This window comes from Schistocerca americana, chromosome 1, assembly GCF_021461395.2.
Source record: "Schistocerca americana isolate TAMUIC-IGC-003095 chromosome 1, iqSchAmer2.1, whole genome shotgun sequence".
Classification (NCBI taxonomy): Eukaryota; Metazoa; Arthropoda; class Insecta; order Orthoptera; family Acrididae; genus Schistocerca; species Schistocerca americana.
Window position 1 is genome coordinate 755,203,525 of NC_060119.1, and position 13,233 is coordinate 755,216,757.

At 39.1% G+C, this 13,233-nt stretch overlaps 1 protein-coding gene across 1 annotated transcript in view; it reads left to right on the forward strand.

Annotated features, from left to right (window-relative positions):
- Positions 1-635: 635 nt before the first annotated feature.
- The window catches only part of LOC124611438 (PC4 and SFRS1-interacting protein-like), a 43,400-nt gene continuing 30,802 nt past the window's right edge, over positions 636-13,233 (forward strand). Inside the window, exon 1 of the mRNA XM_047140245.1 lies at positions 636-897. The gene's annotated coding sequence lies outside the window, so the exon portion shown is untranslated. The remainder of the gene's footprint in view (positions 898-13,233) is intronic.

Below are 13,233 nucleotides of genomic sequence, written 5' to 3' on the forward strand. Positions count from 1 at the left end.
GGTCATTAGAGACGGAGCGCAAGCTCGGGTGAGGGAAGGATGGGGAAGGAAATCGGCCGTGCCCTTTCAAAGGAACCATTCCGGCATTTGCCTGAAGCGATTTAGGGAAATCACGGAAACCTAAATCAGGATGGCCGGAGACGGGATTGAACCGTCGTCGTCCCGAATGCGAATCCAGTGTGCTAACCACTGCGCCACCTCGCTCGGTGAGGTGAATGGCTGAGGGTACGTTCCACTGTACCAATTATTAGAGGTTCTTCCTATACCATTCAGTTATGGAGAGCAGGACGAATGGTTGGTTGAATGCCTCTGCGCGTCCAGTAATTATTCTAATCTTATGATCTTATCTTCGCGATTCCTAGGTGAGCGACAAGTTGGGGGTTGTAGTATATTTCTAGAGCAGCCATTTAATTTCGAATAAATAACAATGAAGTTTCATTCCATCCTGTCTCATTTCTTTCCGTTGTCGGCTTATGTGAATGCACCATTTTAAATGTATTGTGGAATGTTTTCTAGTCCCGTTTTGTCGTGTCAGGTTGGAATCGAGCACAATCGATTTGACAGTATCTCGAGTAGTACAAATCGTAGTCAAGTAAGAGAATGAATATCTTCAACTTTGAACTGCTTGTCGTGCTGAGAACCTGTCCGTGGATGTTTGTTTGTAAACATATAATTGGCCACCAATTGTGTAAACAGACGTTCTTTAGTCATGTGAGATCGGTGTCAAATTTAGTGAAATTTTATAATGACTTTATTAGAAGTGTGAAAAATCTCTGTCAATACATTGATTTGCAATGCCTGAGAAAGTAGTTATGAGTTTTTGAAATTGTCCGTATATGACTCAGATTTCAAATATGAAGTACGATGTGATATATAAATATTGACTTTTAACGCCGTGTAAGTATCAGAATGTTTAATTGTTTGTATCCAACTTGTATTTTTATGTTTCGTTTGTTATATACAACATAATTATTGAACCGATAATTTTGCTCATAAATTACTGTAATTTTCAACTCGTACTTTCAGTTTTGTAGATAAAGTGAGTCAGAAATATCATCCAGCGGTTATTAATTTTTTGTGCTTTCCACTGTCCGTGGATGAGTCAAACATGTCATATATAATTCATGAGTGCAACATTATTAAACATATGTGTCAAAGTATATTTAGTTAGTTAATTTCTTGTTCTGCTTATCATTTTCACGCTAAATCGTAATGATGTGGAACGAGTCATTTTACAGGCGTGAGTTACTAATTCCTGTCCACTGCCACTTGCCCATTATAGTAATAGAAATTCTTCTGCAGAATAGAAATGTCCATGCTGTATTTTGAGACATTAAAGTATTTGAACGTCATAGATGTTCGTGCTTTACATTACTCACAAATTACGTATCACTATGAAATATTCATTGCCACCAATGTAGCAAAAAGAGATAACTTTTTATGCTAGATGGAGTTGGTCGTGAAATATGTTCACTTATTTACCGTGACTCTTTTGCTTATTTTAATCATTAATAATGGTATTATAATTATCTTTTGATCTGTCGTTGTATACATGGAAGCCTGAGTAGTAAAGTTGCCCACTTTACCATAAGAAAGAGATGCATTTCATACATCTGTAATGCAAATAATGTTAGTATTTTAGGTCCTTAAAATATTTTTTTTTTTTTTTAAGGATTTAAGTTTCTTTGTGGATATGATAACTTTTCTTATTTGTTTATAAAACTCTTTATACAGACCCACATGTTTATCACTCCTGATTGGTATTTTTTCTAAATTACTATTTCTATATCATATCAGCCAGTTTTGATCACATATTGGACCTTGACATCCCAGATTTCTTTGATGTTTAATATTGATAATACCTAGCGCTTACCAAGTACTGCAATTTCTTACAGCTTTTGACCAAGCCAGTGTTTTGATTTTGTGTTTCAAAATATGAAAAGTAATGTTCAGTGTCCCGTAGTTTTTAAGAAAAATTTAAGTGTAACTTAAGGGTTATTGATGCTATAGAGATGACTGCGGTGTCACTTTAAGAGTTCTCAGAGTGTACTTTTATTTTACAATAAAAGATGTTATATGGTTCAAAATGATTAAATGAAGAGACAGGTCAATGGGACACATTCTTGGATCTCATGGAATATTTAATTTTGGATGTAGGGGAATAACAGTTGTAGAGAGAGACCAACGACTGACTACAGTAAGCAGGTTCAAATAGACAACACCCCTCCTTCTGGACACCTCCTGGTTGTATTGATCACCGTTTTCTCATTCAGCATGGTTGCTGCCACCTTTTTTCTGCTTAGAATGGTATTAGTCCATCTGCGTATGGTGGTCTCACTGCCATGCTCTTCTGCAGCCCTAACCATGGTTTCAAAGGTCATCTTGCTAAAAGCCCCCCCCCCCCCCTCCCAATATCCAGGAAGATGCAGAAAGCTATTTCCTGAAAGTATAGAGCTTTTTCCGCCTGGTGAGTGGGTGAAGTGCTGTATCACTTGATTTCCCTGGTTGATGTTAGTGTCAGCTTACTTGTAGAGGAATCTTAGCTAGCCTCTTCTTCCTACCATGCACACTAATCAGTTTTTGTAATGCCCCTGTCTATATAGGAGTCTGATTAAATCCTCCTTTGCTTGTTGCAGTGGAACTGTAAAGATACCAACTTGAGCAGTTGAAACATTCCCACCACCCTCTGGATTTTTTGTAAGTCAGCGCATTCTATAGCAGATTCCCAATTTTCCCTGTGGTTACTTGTAAACAAGTGTCTCTCTGGGACAGACTCCTGCTCCGTTTTATCTGACAGAGTGCACTGAGGGAAGTGAGTTTTGAGGAGCACATCCAGCATCTCACTCGCTGTCCTTGTATTCTCACCATTCTCCTTCCTTAACATACTTCCTGGATTAGTTGCTGTTCTAGTGAGGAGCTTATGAACTTTAGCACAAGCAGCTGTACCTTCCACTTCCTCATAGAATGCATTCCAGCAAAATAGCTTTGCTTGCTTTATTGCAAGTTTTTGTTTCACAAGGGCCTCCTGATATTTTAGCCTATGTCCTTTTTCCCTTGCAAGGTTAAACAGGCTTCTTACTCACTTACTTTGCACTTCCGGATTCCTGTTTGTGCACTTGTCAATGATTGGGCAGTTTTCTAAGTATGAGGTCATAACGGCAGCTGTCACTACATGAGCCATTTCCTCAAAATCTACCGGGTTCCTTGTTGAAGTTCTGACTTCAGGTAAGCGTGAGTTATGTCTTTCCTCTATGAGTGTGTGTCTGTTTTCCTTGGATTCTTATAGGCTTTGGCCTGTTCAACACTCTGTTCAACCTCAAACTTAATATACCCATGGTCAGATAAGGATGGCTCCATTGCCACAGACTATTGTTTGATGTAACTACCCATCATTGTGGGTCTAAATTACTTCTTCCCTTCTTATATTCCTGGAGGTAGGTTCCTTACTGTAATTCAAGCTTTCCAGACTATTTTCTAGCACAAATTTGAGTAGGTCCTTATCTCTGCCATTGTTGTTGCTGCTTCCCTGCACTAGGCTGTGGGCGTTGTCATCACAACTAACCAGCAGTTGTTCATTCTGCTGTGACCAACTGTTCTATTTACCAGTCTCCTCATTTCCTGGAGAGGAGCAGTACAGTCACCATAAGGAAGGTAAGCTAAGGCTAATACAATTTCGCTCATGCTTTCTTCCTCACATTATTTGATGCTCATGGTCACTTAAGTCCCTGAAACAGAAGTCCGCGATTAGCATGAATGAAATTACATTCTTAACATAAATACGTGTTCTGGAGTTCTGTAGATTTCTAGTATAAATCAGCTTACCTCCAGTTCCTTTGAAGCTTGAACTGCCCCCCCTCCCCCCCCCCCCCCTCCCCCCAATATAGATGGGGTTCCTGGATCAGTGCCACATCCACTTTATGTCTTTCCAGAAGATGACTCAGGGTGGCCGTTGCCCCATTACTGTGTTGCAGTTTTACCCTGTAACACTTGCAGCCTCCAACTTGCTGTCATGGTCACTTCTGATGTCTTTGATTAGCCTGGCGGCAACCAACCTGTGAGAACCCTAAGTACAATTTCATGTCTTGTTCTCACATTGCTGCCAAGGATTTTTCACTGACTTCCATCACAAGAGTTTGGCTGTCCGGTACAACCTTTTGGTTGATTACCCTCCAATCCTCTATCAAGGATTTAAGTTTCTGTGCTCTTATTTTCTCAAACAAAGTCTTTGGAGGAGAATCCTTGAGAATTTTCGGTATAAAAATTGATGCCTTTGTAGCCTTGAACAGATTGTCCACTGTCTTGACCAGCAGCTTCACCACCTCCTGCAGAGATATCTTGGGCACCATCTCCTTAAGCTATTCCACAGTTACCATCTCCTCACAGACAAAGATAAGAGCACCTGTGTCCAGGTAGAGCCTCCTGAATTTGGGTTTTGGACTCTTTGCCCCCACCCCTCTCCCTTATCTGATTAGTCTCTTCACTCCAAGACAGTCTCTTTTTTTTGGGGGGGGGGGGGGGGGAGGCTTAGGGCAAAGACTTTTTAGTTCCCTCCATTTATTTGCCCAAAAGGATGTCTTACTGTGAACAGTCATGGAATGTATAATACATGTATGTGTATTTATCACCAAAATGTAAAGGTGATGATGTGTGCTGCTCATGTAAAAGGACCATACACTGAACTTTCAGAAAAATCCTTTTTGTAATCTGAAAAACGAGGAGTGCATGCTGCATCACTGTACTCCGGGTCCTTAAGAATATGAACTCTATAACTTTTTACTAGAGCTGGAATCCTTACAAGATTCTGAAATTTATCTTCAAGCAATGGATCCCAGTAGGTTGAGCTATGTTGGGCACATTAATGAAGACATTCAGTGAATTTATTGAGTATCTCATGCAAAAGCTTCAAACCTTGACACAACACCATCACATATTAAAATCTCAGAGGCACTACTTAAAATTTACACAGGAACACTCTCTGATACTTCATGCAACATTATAATACATTTTGCACAAAACTATACATGCAATACAAGAATTTCACTTACAGAACATTCATGTCACCCTTCATCATTTTGCTGTGTTCTTTAAAACAGGGGATTGCTGTGTCATGTAAGTGATTGTTTGTAGCATGATACAACCACATTCTATTGTTGTTGTTGTTGTTGTTGTGGTCTTCAGTCCAGAGATTGGTTTGGTGCAGCTCTCTGTGCTACTCTATCCTGTGCAAGCTTCTTCATCTCCCAGTACCTACTGCAACCCACATCCTTCTGAATCTGCTTAGTGTATTCATCTCTTGGTCTCCCTCTGCGATTTTTACCCTCCACACTGCCCACCAATACTAAATTGGTGATCCCCTGATTCCTCAGAACATGTCCTGCCAATCGATCCCTTCTTCTAGTCAAGTTGTGCCACAAAATTCTCTTCTCCCCAATTCTATTCAATACCTCCTCATTAGTTATGTGGTCTACCCATCTAATCATCAGCAGTTTTCTGTAGCACCACATTTCAAAAGCTTCTATTCTCTTCTTGTCTGAACTATTTATTGTCCATGTTTCACTTCCATACATGGCTACACTCCGCACAAATAGTTTCAGAAACGACTTCCTGATATTTAAATCTATACTCGATGTTAACAAATTGCTCTTCATTAGAAACACTTTCCTTGCCATTGCCAGTCTACATTTTATATCCTCTCTACTTCAACCATCATCAGTTATTTTTCTCCCCAAATAGCAAAACTCATCTACTGCTTTAAATGTGTCATTTCCTAATCTAATTCCCTCAGCATCACTTGATTTAATTTGACTACATTCCATTATCCTCATTTTGCCTTTGTTGATGTTCATCTTATTTCCTCCTTCCAAGACACTGTCCATTCCATTCAACTGCTCTTCTGGGTCCTTTGCTGTCTCTGACAGAATTACAATGTCATCGGCGAACCTCAAAGTTTTGAAACTTCCTTTCAGATTAAAACTGTGTGCTGGACTGAGACTCGAACTGGGGACCTTTGCCTTTCGCGGGCAAGTGCTCTGCCATCTGAGCTACCCAAGCACGACTCATGCCCCCTCCTCACAGCTTTACTTCCACCAGTACCTGGTCTCCTACTTTCCAAACTTCACAGAAGCTCTCCTGCGAATGGGATGTGAGTCGTGCTTGGGTAGCTCAGATGGTAGAGCACTTGCCCACGAAAGCAAAGGTCCTGAGCTCGAGTTTCGGTCCGGCACACAGTTTTAATCTGCCAGGAAGTTTCACATCGTGCAGAGTGAAAATCTCATTCTCAGAGTTTTTATTTCTTCTCCGTGAATTTTAAATCCTACTCCAAATTTTTCTTTTGTTTCCTTTACTGCTTGCTCAGTACACAGATTGAATAACATTGGGGATAGACTAGGAAAACCTCTCTCACCAGTATACTGGAACAGTTACCATGCATCCAACTTGTTAATTACTTCAGTGATGGCAGCTCTGCACAATATAAAAACTTTTTAAATTTGTACCATCACGAGCAAGATCATGGGGTAACTGAAATATCAAACTTTTTGCCAATAGTCAGGGCAAAAATGCATGTGGTGTAGTTTGTGGCACTGTTAAACATTTAGCAACAAGAGAGAGCTTACAGAATCCTTATGACAGTCACATTTTCAGTCCAAAAGATCTGTTTACATTTGCCGAAACTCAAATTTCAGGAAAATAAACATTTTATGTTATGACAGAGGAGGTAACAAAATCCACAGACATGTTACAAAAATCACATGACACTGGTTCTACCATTCCTGGGAGAAGAGTCAATCTTTTTTTTATTTTTATTTTTTAACCAATGGTGGCTTGGAAAAAATTCCAGAGACTATTGAAGAACCCAGAGATACAAAGGTCAAATTCAATAAACCAAGTGGACCTTTCTCAGATTATTAGTGGCCGCAGCATGCTGAAGTTTGCTGGATCCTTCATGAAAACATTTTAATGATGTTGCCTGCTCCTGGCACAAGCACACGTCTCTTATATACTTGTGGATCAGACACAGTATTCTTGATTGATGACTTGCTTTAAAGAATGAACAGTTTTTAGAATGTTACAAATGTATTTTATGCAAATTGGAGATTATTTACTGTACACTTGCTAAGAGTCACAAAACAAAATGAAGATACTTTTTTATGTTCTTTCAGTTTTAATTCACTGAACAGAACACACTCCTTTCTAAAAAAATAAAATAAAAAAGTGGATAAGACTTTCATTCCAGATTTGTAACTGGACTCGCATTCGGGAGGACGACGGTTCAATCCCGTCTCCAGCCATCCTGATTTAGGTTTTCCGTGATTTCCCGAAATCGTTTCAGGCAAATGCTGGGATGGTTCCTTTGAAAGGGCACGGCCGATTTCCTTCCCAATCCTTCCCTAACCCGAACTTGCGCTCCGTCTCTAATGACCTCGTTGTCGACGGGACGTTAAACACTAACCACCACCACCAGATTTGTAAATATTTGTATCTGACAATTTCGACACTTTAATACTTTTATATCATAGTCAATCCTCTTATCTTCCCAACAACACAAAACTGAATAAAATTGATTCATAAACAAAGAAGTTACAGTAGTTACAAACTTTTAACCAACTTTTCCTACCAATGCCAATTTATGAAAAAGACCCACATTTCAAAATGGTCTCCTGACTTGTTTTCATCAGATAATTTAGAAAAATTATCTTATCCCTCTTGCACTATGTACCGTATTTACTCGAATCTAAGCCGCACTTTTTTTCTGGTTTTTGTAATCCAAAAAACCGCCTGCGGTTTAGAATCGAGTGCAAAGTAAGCGGAAGTTCTGAAAAATGTTGGTAGGTGCCGCCACAACTATAGTTCAATTCTTTTATCTTGGCGGCTCGCGCATGCCCGCCCAGACGCGGGAGATTGCTGCGTTGCCAGTTGCACACGACGCACGCGCCAATAGAAGCAGCGTCATAGTATAGCATAGTTCGCAAGCTTACGTTTAGGGGGGAGCGCGCAGTTCATGAAGTAAATCCACCACGGCCGCATTAACCCTTTCGTTGCTACAGAGACGTGCTCCCTGCATTCCGCGCTGTGCGCGATTTTGTCACTGCACAGCTCGCCTGTGCAGACACATCGTATTCCGACTGCTTTGACACTCTTATCAATCGATTCCACAAAAACTATTTGGCCCAAAAATTAGATTTTTACACATCTTCTTGACTGATACCTTCCCCCCATAAATGACTTAATTTTGTTTCGATGTTCAACGCAGTTATTATGCAGCATTAAATATAGTAAACCATTGCACGAAATTTTGAAGAGTTTGCAGAGGTAAAAGTCCATAAAGTATACTTTCCGTATGGTCGATTTTAGTTGCCACAATTTTGCGAATGAAATGTGGACAAGATACCTAAATTTCATATAAAATTTACTATATAACAATATCTAATTTAATTTAAGTACCACATAGGTGTCGTATGTAATATTGAGAAATATTCCGTCTTTCGCGACTGTAACAAAAGTTTTATTTACATTGAGCACGTTTGGCTTTATTTTAAAGCACTTAAATCAATCAAAAGGAAGTAGACAAAATACATTAAACAAAACTGTGGACTTACAAAAACATTAGGACTTGAATATACCGTCTGTCAGTGAAGTGCTCTGAGCTATGTCAAATATAATTTTTGTGTGTGGCACACACAAACATCATTTATTTGCTAAAACACTGATCTGCCAACACAAACGTTGAATATTGTGTTACCGCAGCACAAAACTGCGAAAGGTGACTTGGCAATGGAGGAGACAAAATACTGTCCACTGAAGATGCTTCAAAAGAGAGAAACGCGTCTGGTCTAAATAAGCCCCTTATTACGGTTGCAGAAGAGGAATATATTTCAGTACCATTGGTAAAACTGCGACTGTGGAACAAAAACAAGAAAGAGAACATGAGCACCATTGTGTATGTGCCATACATTTCCTTGATTGAAGTGCTTTAACATAAAGCCAAACGCGTCCGGTGTAAATAATACTTTTATTACAGTCGCGAAAGACGGAATATTTCTCAATATTACATTCGACACCTATGTCGTACTTAAATTAAATGAGATACTGTTATATAGTAAATTTTATATGAAATTTAGGTATCTTGTCCACATTTCATTCTCAACATTGTGGCAACTAAAATCGACCATACGGAAAGTATACGCTATGGACTTCTACCTCTGCAAACTCTTCAAAATTTCGTGCAATGGTTTACTACATTTAATGCTGCATAATAACTGCGTTGAACATTGAAACAAAATTAAGTCATTTATGGGGGGAAGGTATCAGTCAAGAAGACGTGTAAAAATCAAATTCTTGGGCCAAATAGTTTTTGTGAAATCGATTGATAAGTGTGTCAAAGCAGTGGGGACACCATGTGTTTGCACAGGCGAGAAGTGCAGTGATGACAAAATCGCGCAAAGCGCGGAATGCGGCGAGCACGTTGTCTGCAGCAGCGAAAGGGTTAATGAAGAGACAAAGCACTAGAAATTTCAAAAAATTGCATTCAAACGAATATAATTCGTGAAGTAAGGCACTTCGATATTGTATTTAAATAATGAAAATATTAAGCACCGCACAAGGCTCGAACCCATAACCTTTCGCGTAGGAGCCCAAAATCTTGACCGTTACGCTAACGCACCTCCTCAGACTATGTAACGCCATGAGATGTATAACACGTACGCAAAATACTGACAAACACAGTTAGTATGACTATGAATTACTCACGTTTTGTCGAAGTACAATAGGAAATAAACAATTACGCTGTTCTTTATTGCGAAAAAGCGGTTCGTGAGAGTGATACAAACACCTTTCCTTGCTATCGCCTGAATTATGAGTCTTATTGCTTGTTTGGTTTAATTAATTAATAGAATATGAAGCAATTGGTATAAAGAATGCTTTTTCCAAACTTTCTATAAAAGAATGTCTGCTATCAAGACATTGCTTTTGTTCTATTACTTTATTTACGACTGAACGTTTCTAAAACTGAAGACACTCGTCCATGCTCTGCACTGCAGTCGAGATGTGGCAACGCCGTTCTCTGTTCATTGGCTGACTGTGTTTTGTGACGTCAGATGCGCAGAACGAACCTAAACTCGGCCGCCAACATAAATGACGCGCACTTTAACTTCTGTCGTCGAATATATGTAGCGCTACGCATGCATGCTTCACAGGCACAAAGACAAATACTGGCACCAAAACCTCTGCGTCAGTAAAAAAAAAAGGTGGAAGACAACCTTTTTTTTCTCCGCCCCGAGTTTCGACCACTGCATTTTCATACATTATCCGACGAAGTAAATACAAATTCAGTATTGTTCCTCTTTGAACGTAGCAGCATTTCAATGTACTACGAAAATCCGACTGGCAAGACTGTTTGGGATATTTGTCAATATGGCCAACTCTGCTTTCTGAATTTTTTCCTAACTGTGAGAAGAAATGGTTGCTAATAGGAACTTTTATGAATTGTGAATCACATGCAGTATTCTCTTCACCATAAGAATAATACGAATATAAACATTTTGCCATGTATTCTTTCGTGTTTGCTGCTATCTCATTTAAATCTTGTCCGCCTAATAAACTACGAAACTAGAGTGACAGAACAGCAGACGCGGAAGAATATACATACCATGTCATGTTTATATTCGTATTATTCTTATGCCTAATAGTGATACAGTCAGAAATGAAGCACGGCAATTGACTAGATTTTTAAATCTAAGATGACTCTAATTTCTGTGCATAATGTAATGTACTAAAGAGGCGTCTGCAAAGATTTTCAAACGGAAAAAATTTTTGCTAAATTCTCGTTCAGAACATCTTCTATCATACGCAGTCTATTATTTGGTTCTTGTTGATCATTATCAAAGAAAGCAGCAGTGTAAGTAGTAACGAATAGCAGTCTCTTGCCATTGTTTCGCTAATGAGACGATTTCTCTCTTTGTTTCTTTTTTTTTTTTAATTGTAAGCGGCGGTAGCGTGCACAAAAGCAAGCCATGCCGCAAGCGGCGACAGGCCGTAAACCCTCGGTTTCAGAATGCGACAAACAATGCATGACACAGTACAGTAATGCATTTTCAGCTTTGAGTGACGGAAACACCTATAACAAAGAGAACTGCACTTGTCAGATCAAAGAAAAATAAGCAATCAATTCAAACCAGACGAAGCATGTGAAAAAGGAAGGGCACCTGTATAAATACGGACGGAGCGCCTGACGCATAACAACGGCTACCTGGTAAAGCTTAACTGCTAAGCTTACGACTCGAACCAAACTACTACAGCCGTATCGTCGTTCATTCAACCTAAATTGTGTCTCATATTACAATGGACCAACTTTGTTTCGATTTGGAAGTGCGGCCTAAAACTTTTCTTTCCCCTTGAATTTCGAGTCTCAGATTTCAGGTGCGGCTTAGATTCAGGAAAATTTTTTTTCCCTGATTTCGAGTCTCATTTTTCAGGTGCGGCTTAGATTCGAGTGCGGCTTAAATTCGAGTTAATACGGTACTTTCATACACCAATTTATCACAAACATCTGTGACACGAGGGCAACAAAAGTTCCTTATTTTGGGTGATTTTAAATGAAATGAGCCAGTTACTGCATTATGTTAGTGTTTCCTAAGTATTATTGCAGCAGTCATGTTAGCAAGTCATAAATATTATTTTAGCAGTCATGTTAGCATGTCATAAATGTTATTTCAGTGTTCATGTTAGCACATTGTGAATGGTACTTTCTCAGCCATCTGTTTGTCATATGTTCAGCCATTTCTTCCTCATATCAGTGTAATGTTGCTAATATAAGGAAAAATTTTTTAAAGCAATGCACTATACATGGGTATTTTATTGCAACTGAATCAACTGTTTTGTCGTATAAGATCCGAGGAGTGTGGTCTTTCTAATGGTGAATGCCTAATCATAGCTGTTCCAATAATGACGTTTAAAATGGAAATGGGAAAGAAGGAAGGGTCTTGCCTTGAGATTATGTGAATATGGACAGAGGGAAAGATAGATTTGGTGCCTAAAAAGGGAAATATGAAAGGAAAAAGATCAGAAATGCTGTGGCCAAAGAAAGCAAGAAGATAGCCTCAGAGACAAATGCCTGTTCCTCCCACCCCAGGATCCCTCCCTGACAGTACTTCACTGGTGGGCTAGAGAAAAGAGGTGTTCATCAGTCCTACAGAATGGACACCACTGGCTTCGTCCCCACATGCTCGAAAAATTTGCCCTTCTGTTGTGAGCAAATGTGAATTATGTATCCTCCTCTGCAGTTGTCTCTTGGAATTTTTTCTCAGCATATGCATACGTATGTTCCTCTTTGCCAAGCACTGTCACATGTCAGCAATGCCATAATTACAAATGAACTTGTATTTTTAATTTGGAACATTTATGAAGAACACCATGTCCCAATGCTACATGCTTTAGTAATCAAATACATTTGTTTGATGATTTAAGACAAAAAAATATGTGAACAAGATACAAATTCAGTGTCTTACCCTGTACTGTGTATATGAACTCAGTGAAGTGAGTGATCCTAAAGGCAAAAATTAGGTTGGTGCATAAGTTTGTAGCATTTTTCTATCACATGTTGGTATTCCAGTTGCTACAGGTTTACTTATCGATTGTCGTTTTTTATTTGTAGTTCATTGTTACTATTTGAGTTTACATATTGTCATTTTGTCATTCGGAGATAATGACTGGAACTGCGGACACTAGAAAATAGAGTGCCAAGTGGATAAATCAGAACATTCTGACAGATTTTTGTGTTTGGGTTCAGTAGAGGGGTGGCAGCAGAGGAGGCAGCCAGTAACATTTGTGCCAAGTATGGTAATAATTCTGTTGAACAGAGCATGGCAAGAAAATGGTTTTCTCATTTTAAGGACGATTGTTTTGACATTAGTGACTCCATGTTCCGGAAGACCTTTGATGTTTGATGAAGATCATTTAAACGCTTTAATTCATAATAATCCATGTCAGTGTACTCGAGAAGTGGCAAAAGTGATTAACTGTGATCATTCCACCATCATGAGACATATGCGTGCATCGGAGAAGGTTCAAAAATTGAGTGTATGAGTACCACATGCTCTAAACCAAAATCACAAAAATCAGCGGGTGGCCATATGTGCACCTCTGCTCATGAACAACACTGGCCATCCTATCCTGTATCATTACTGGTGATGAGAAATGGTATCTTTATGCTAACATATGGAAAACAAAGGAATTATT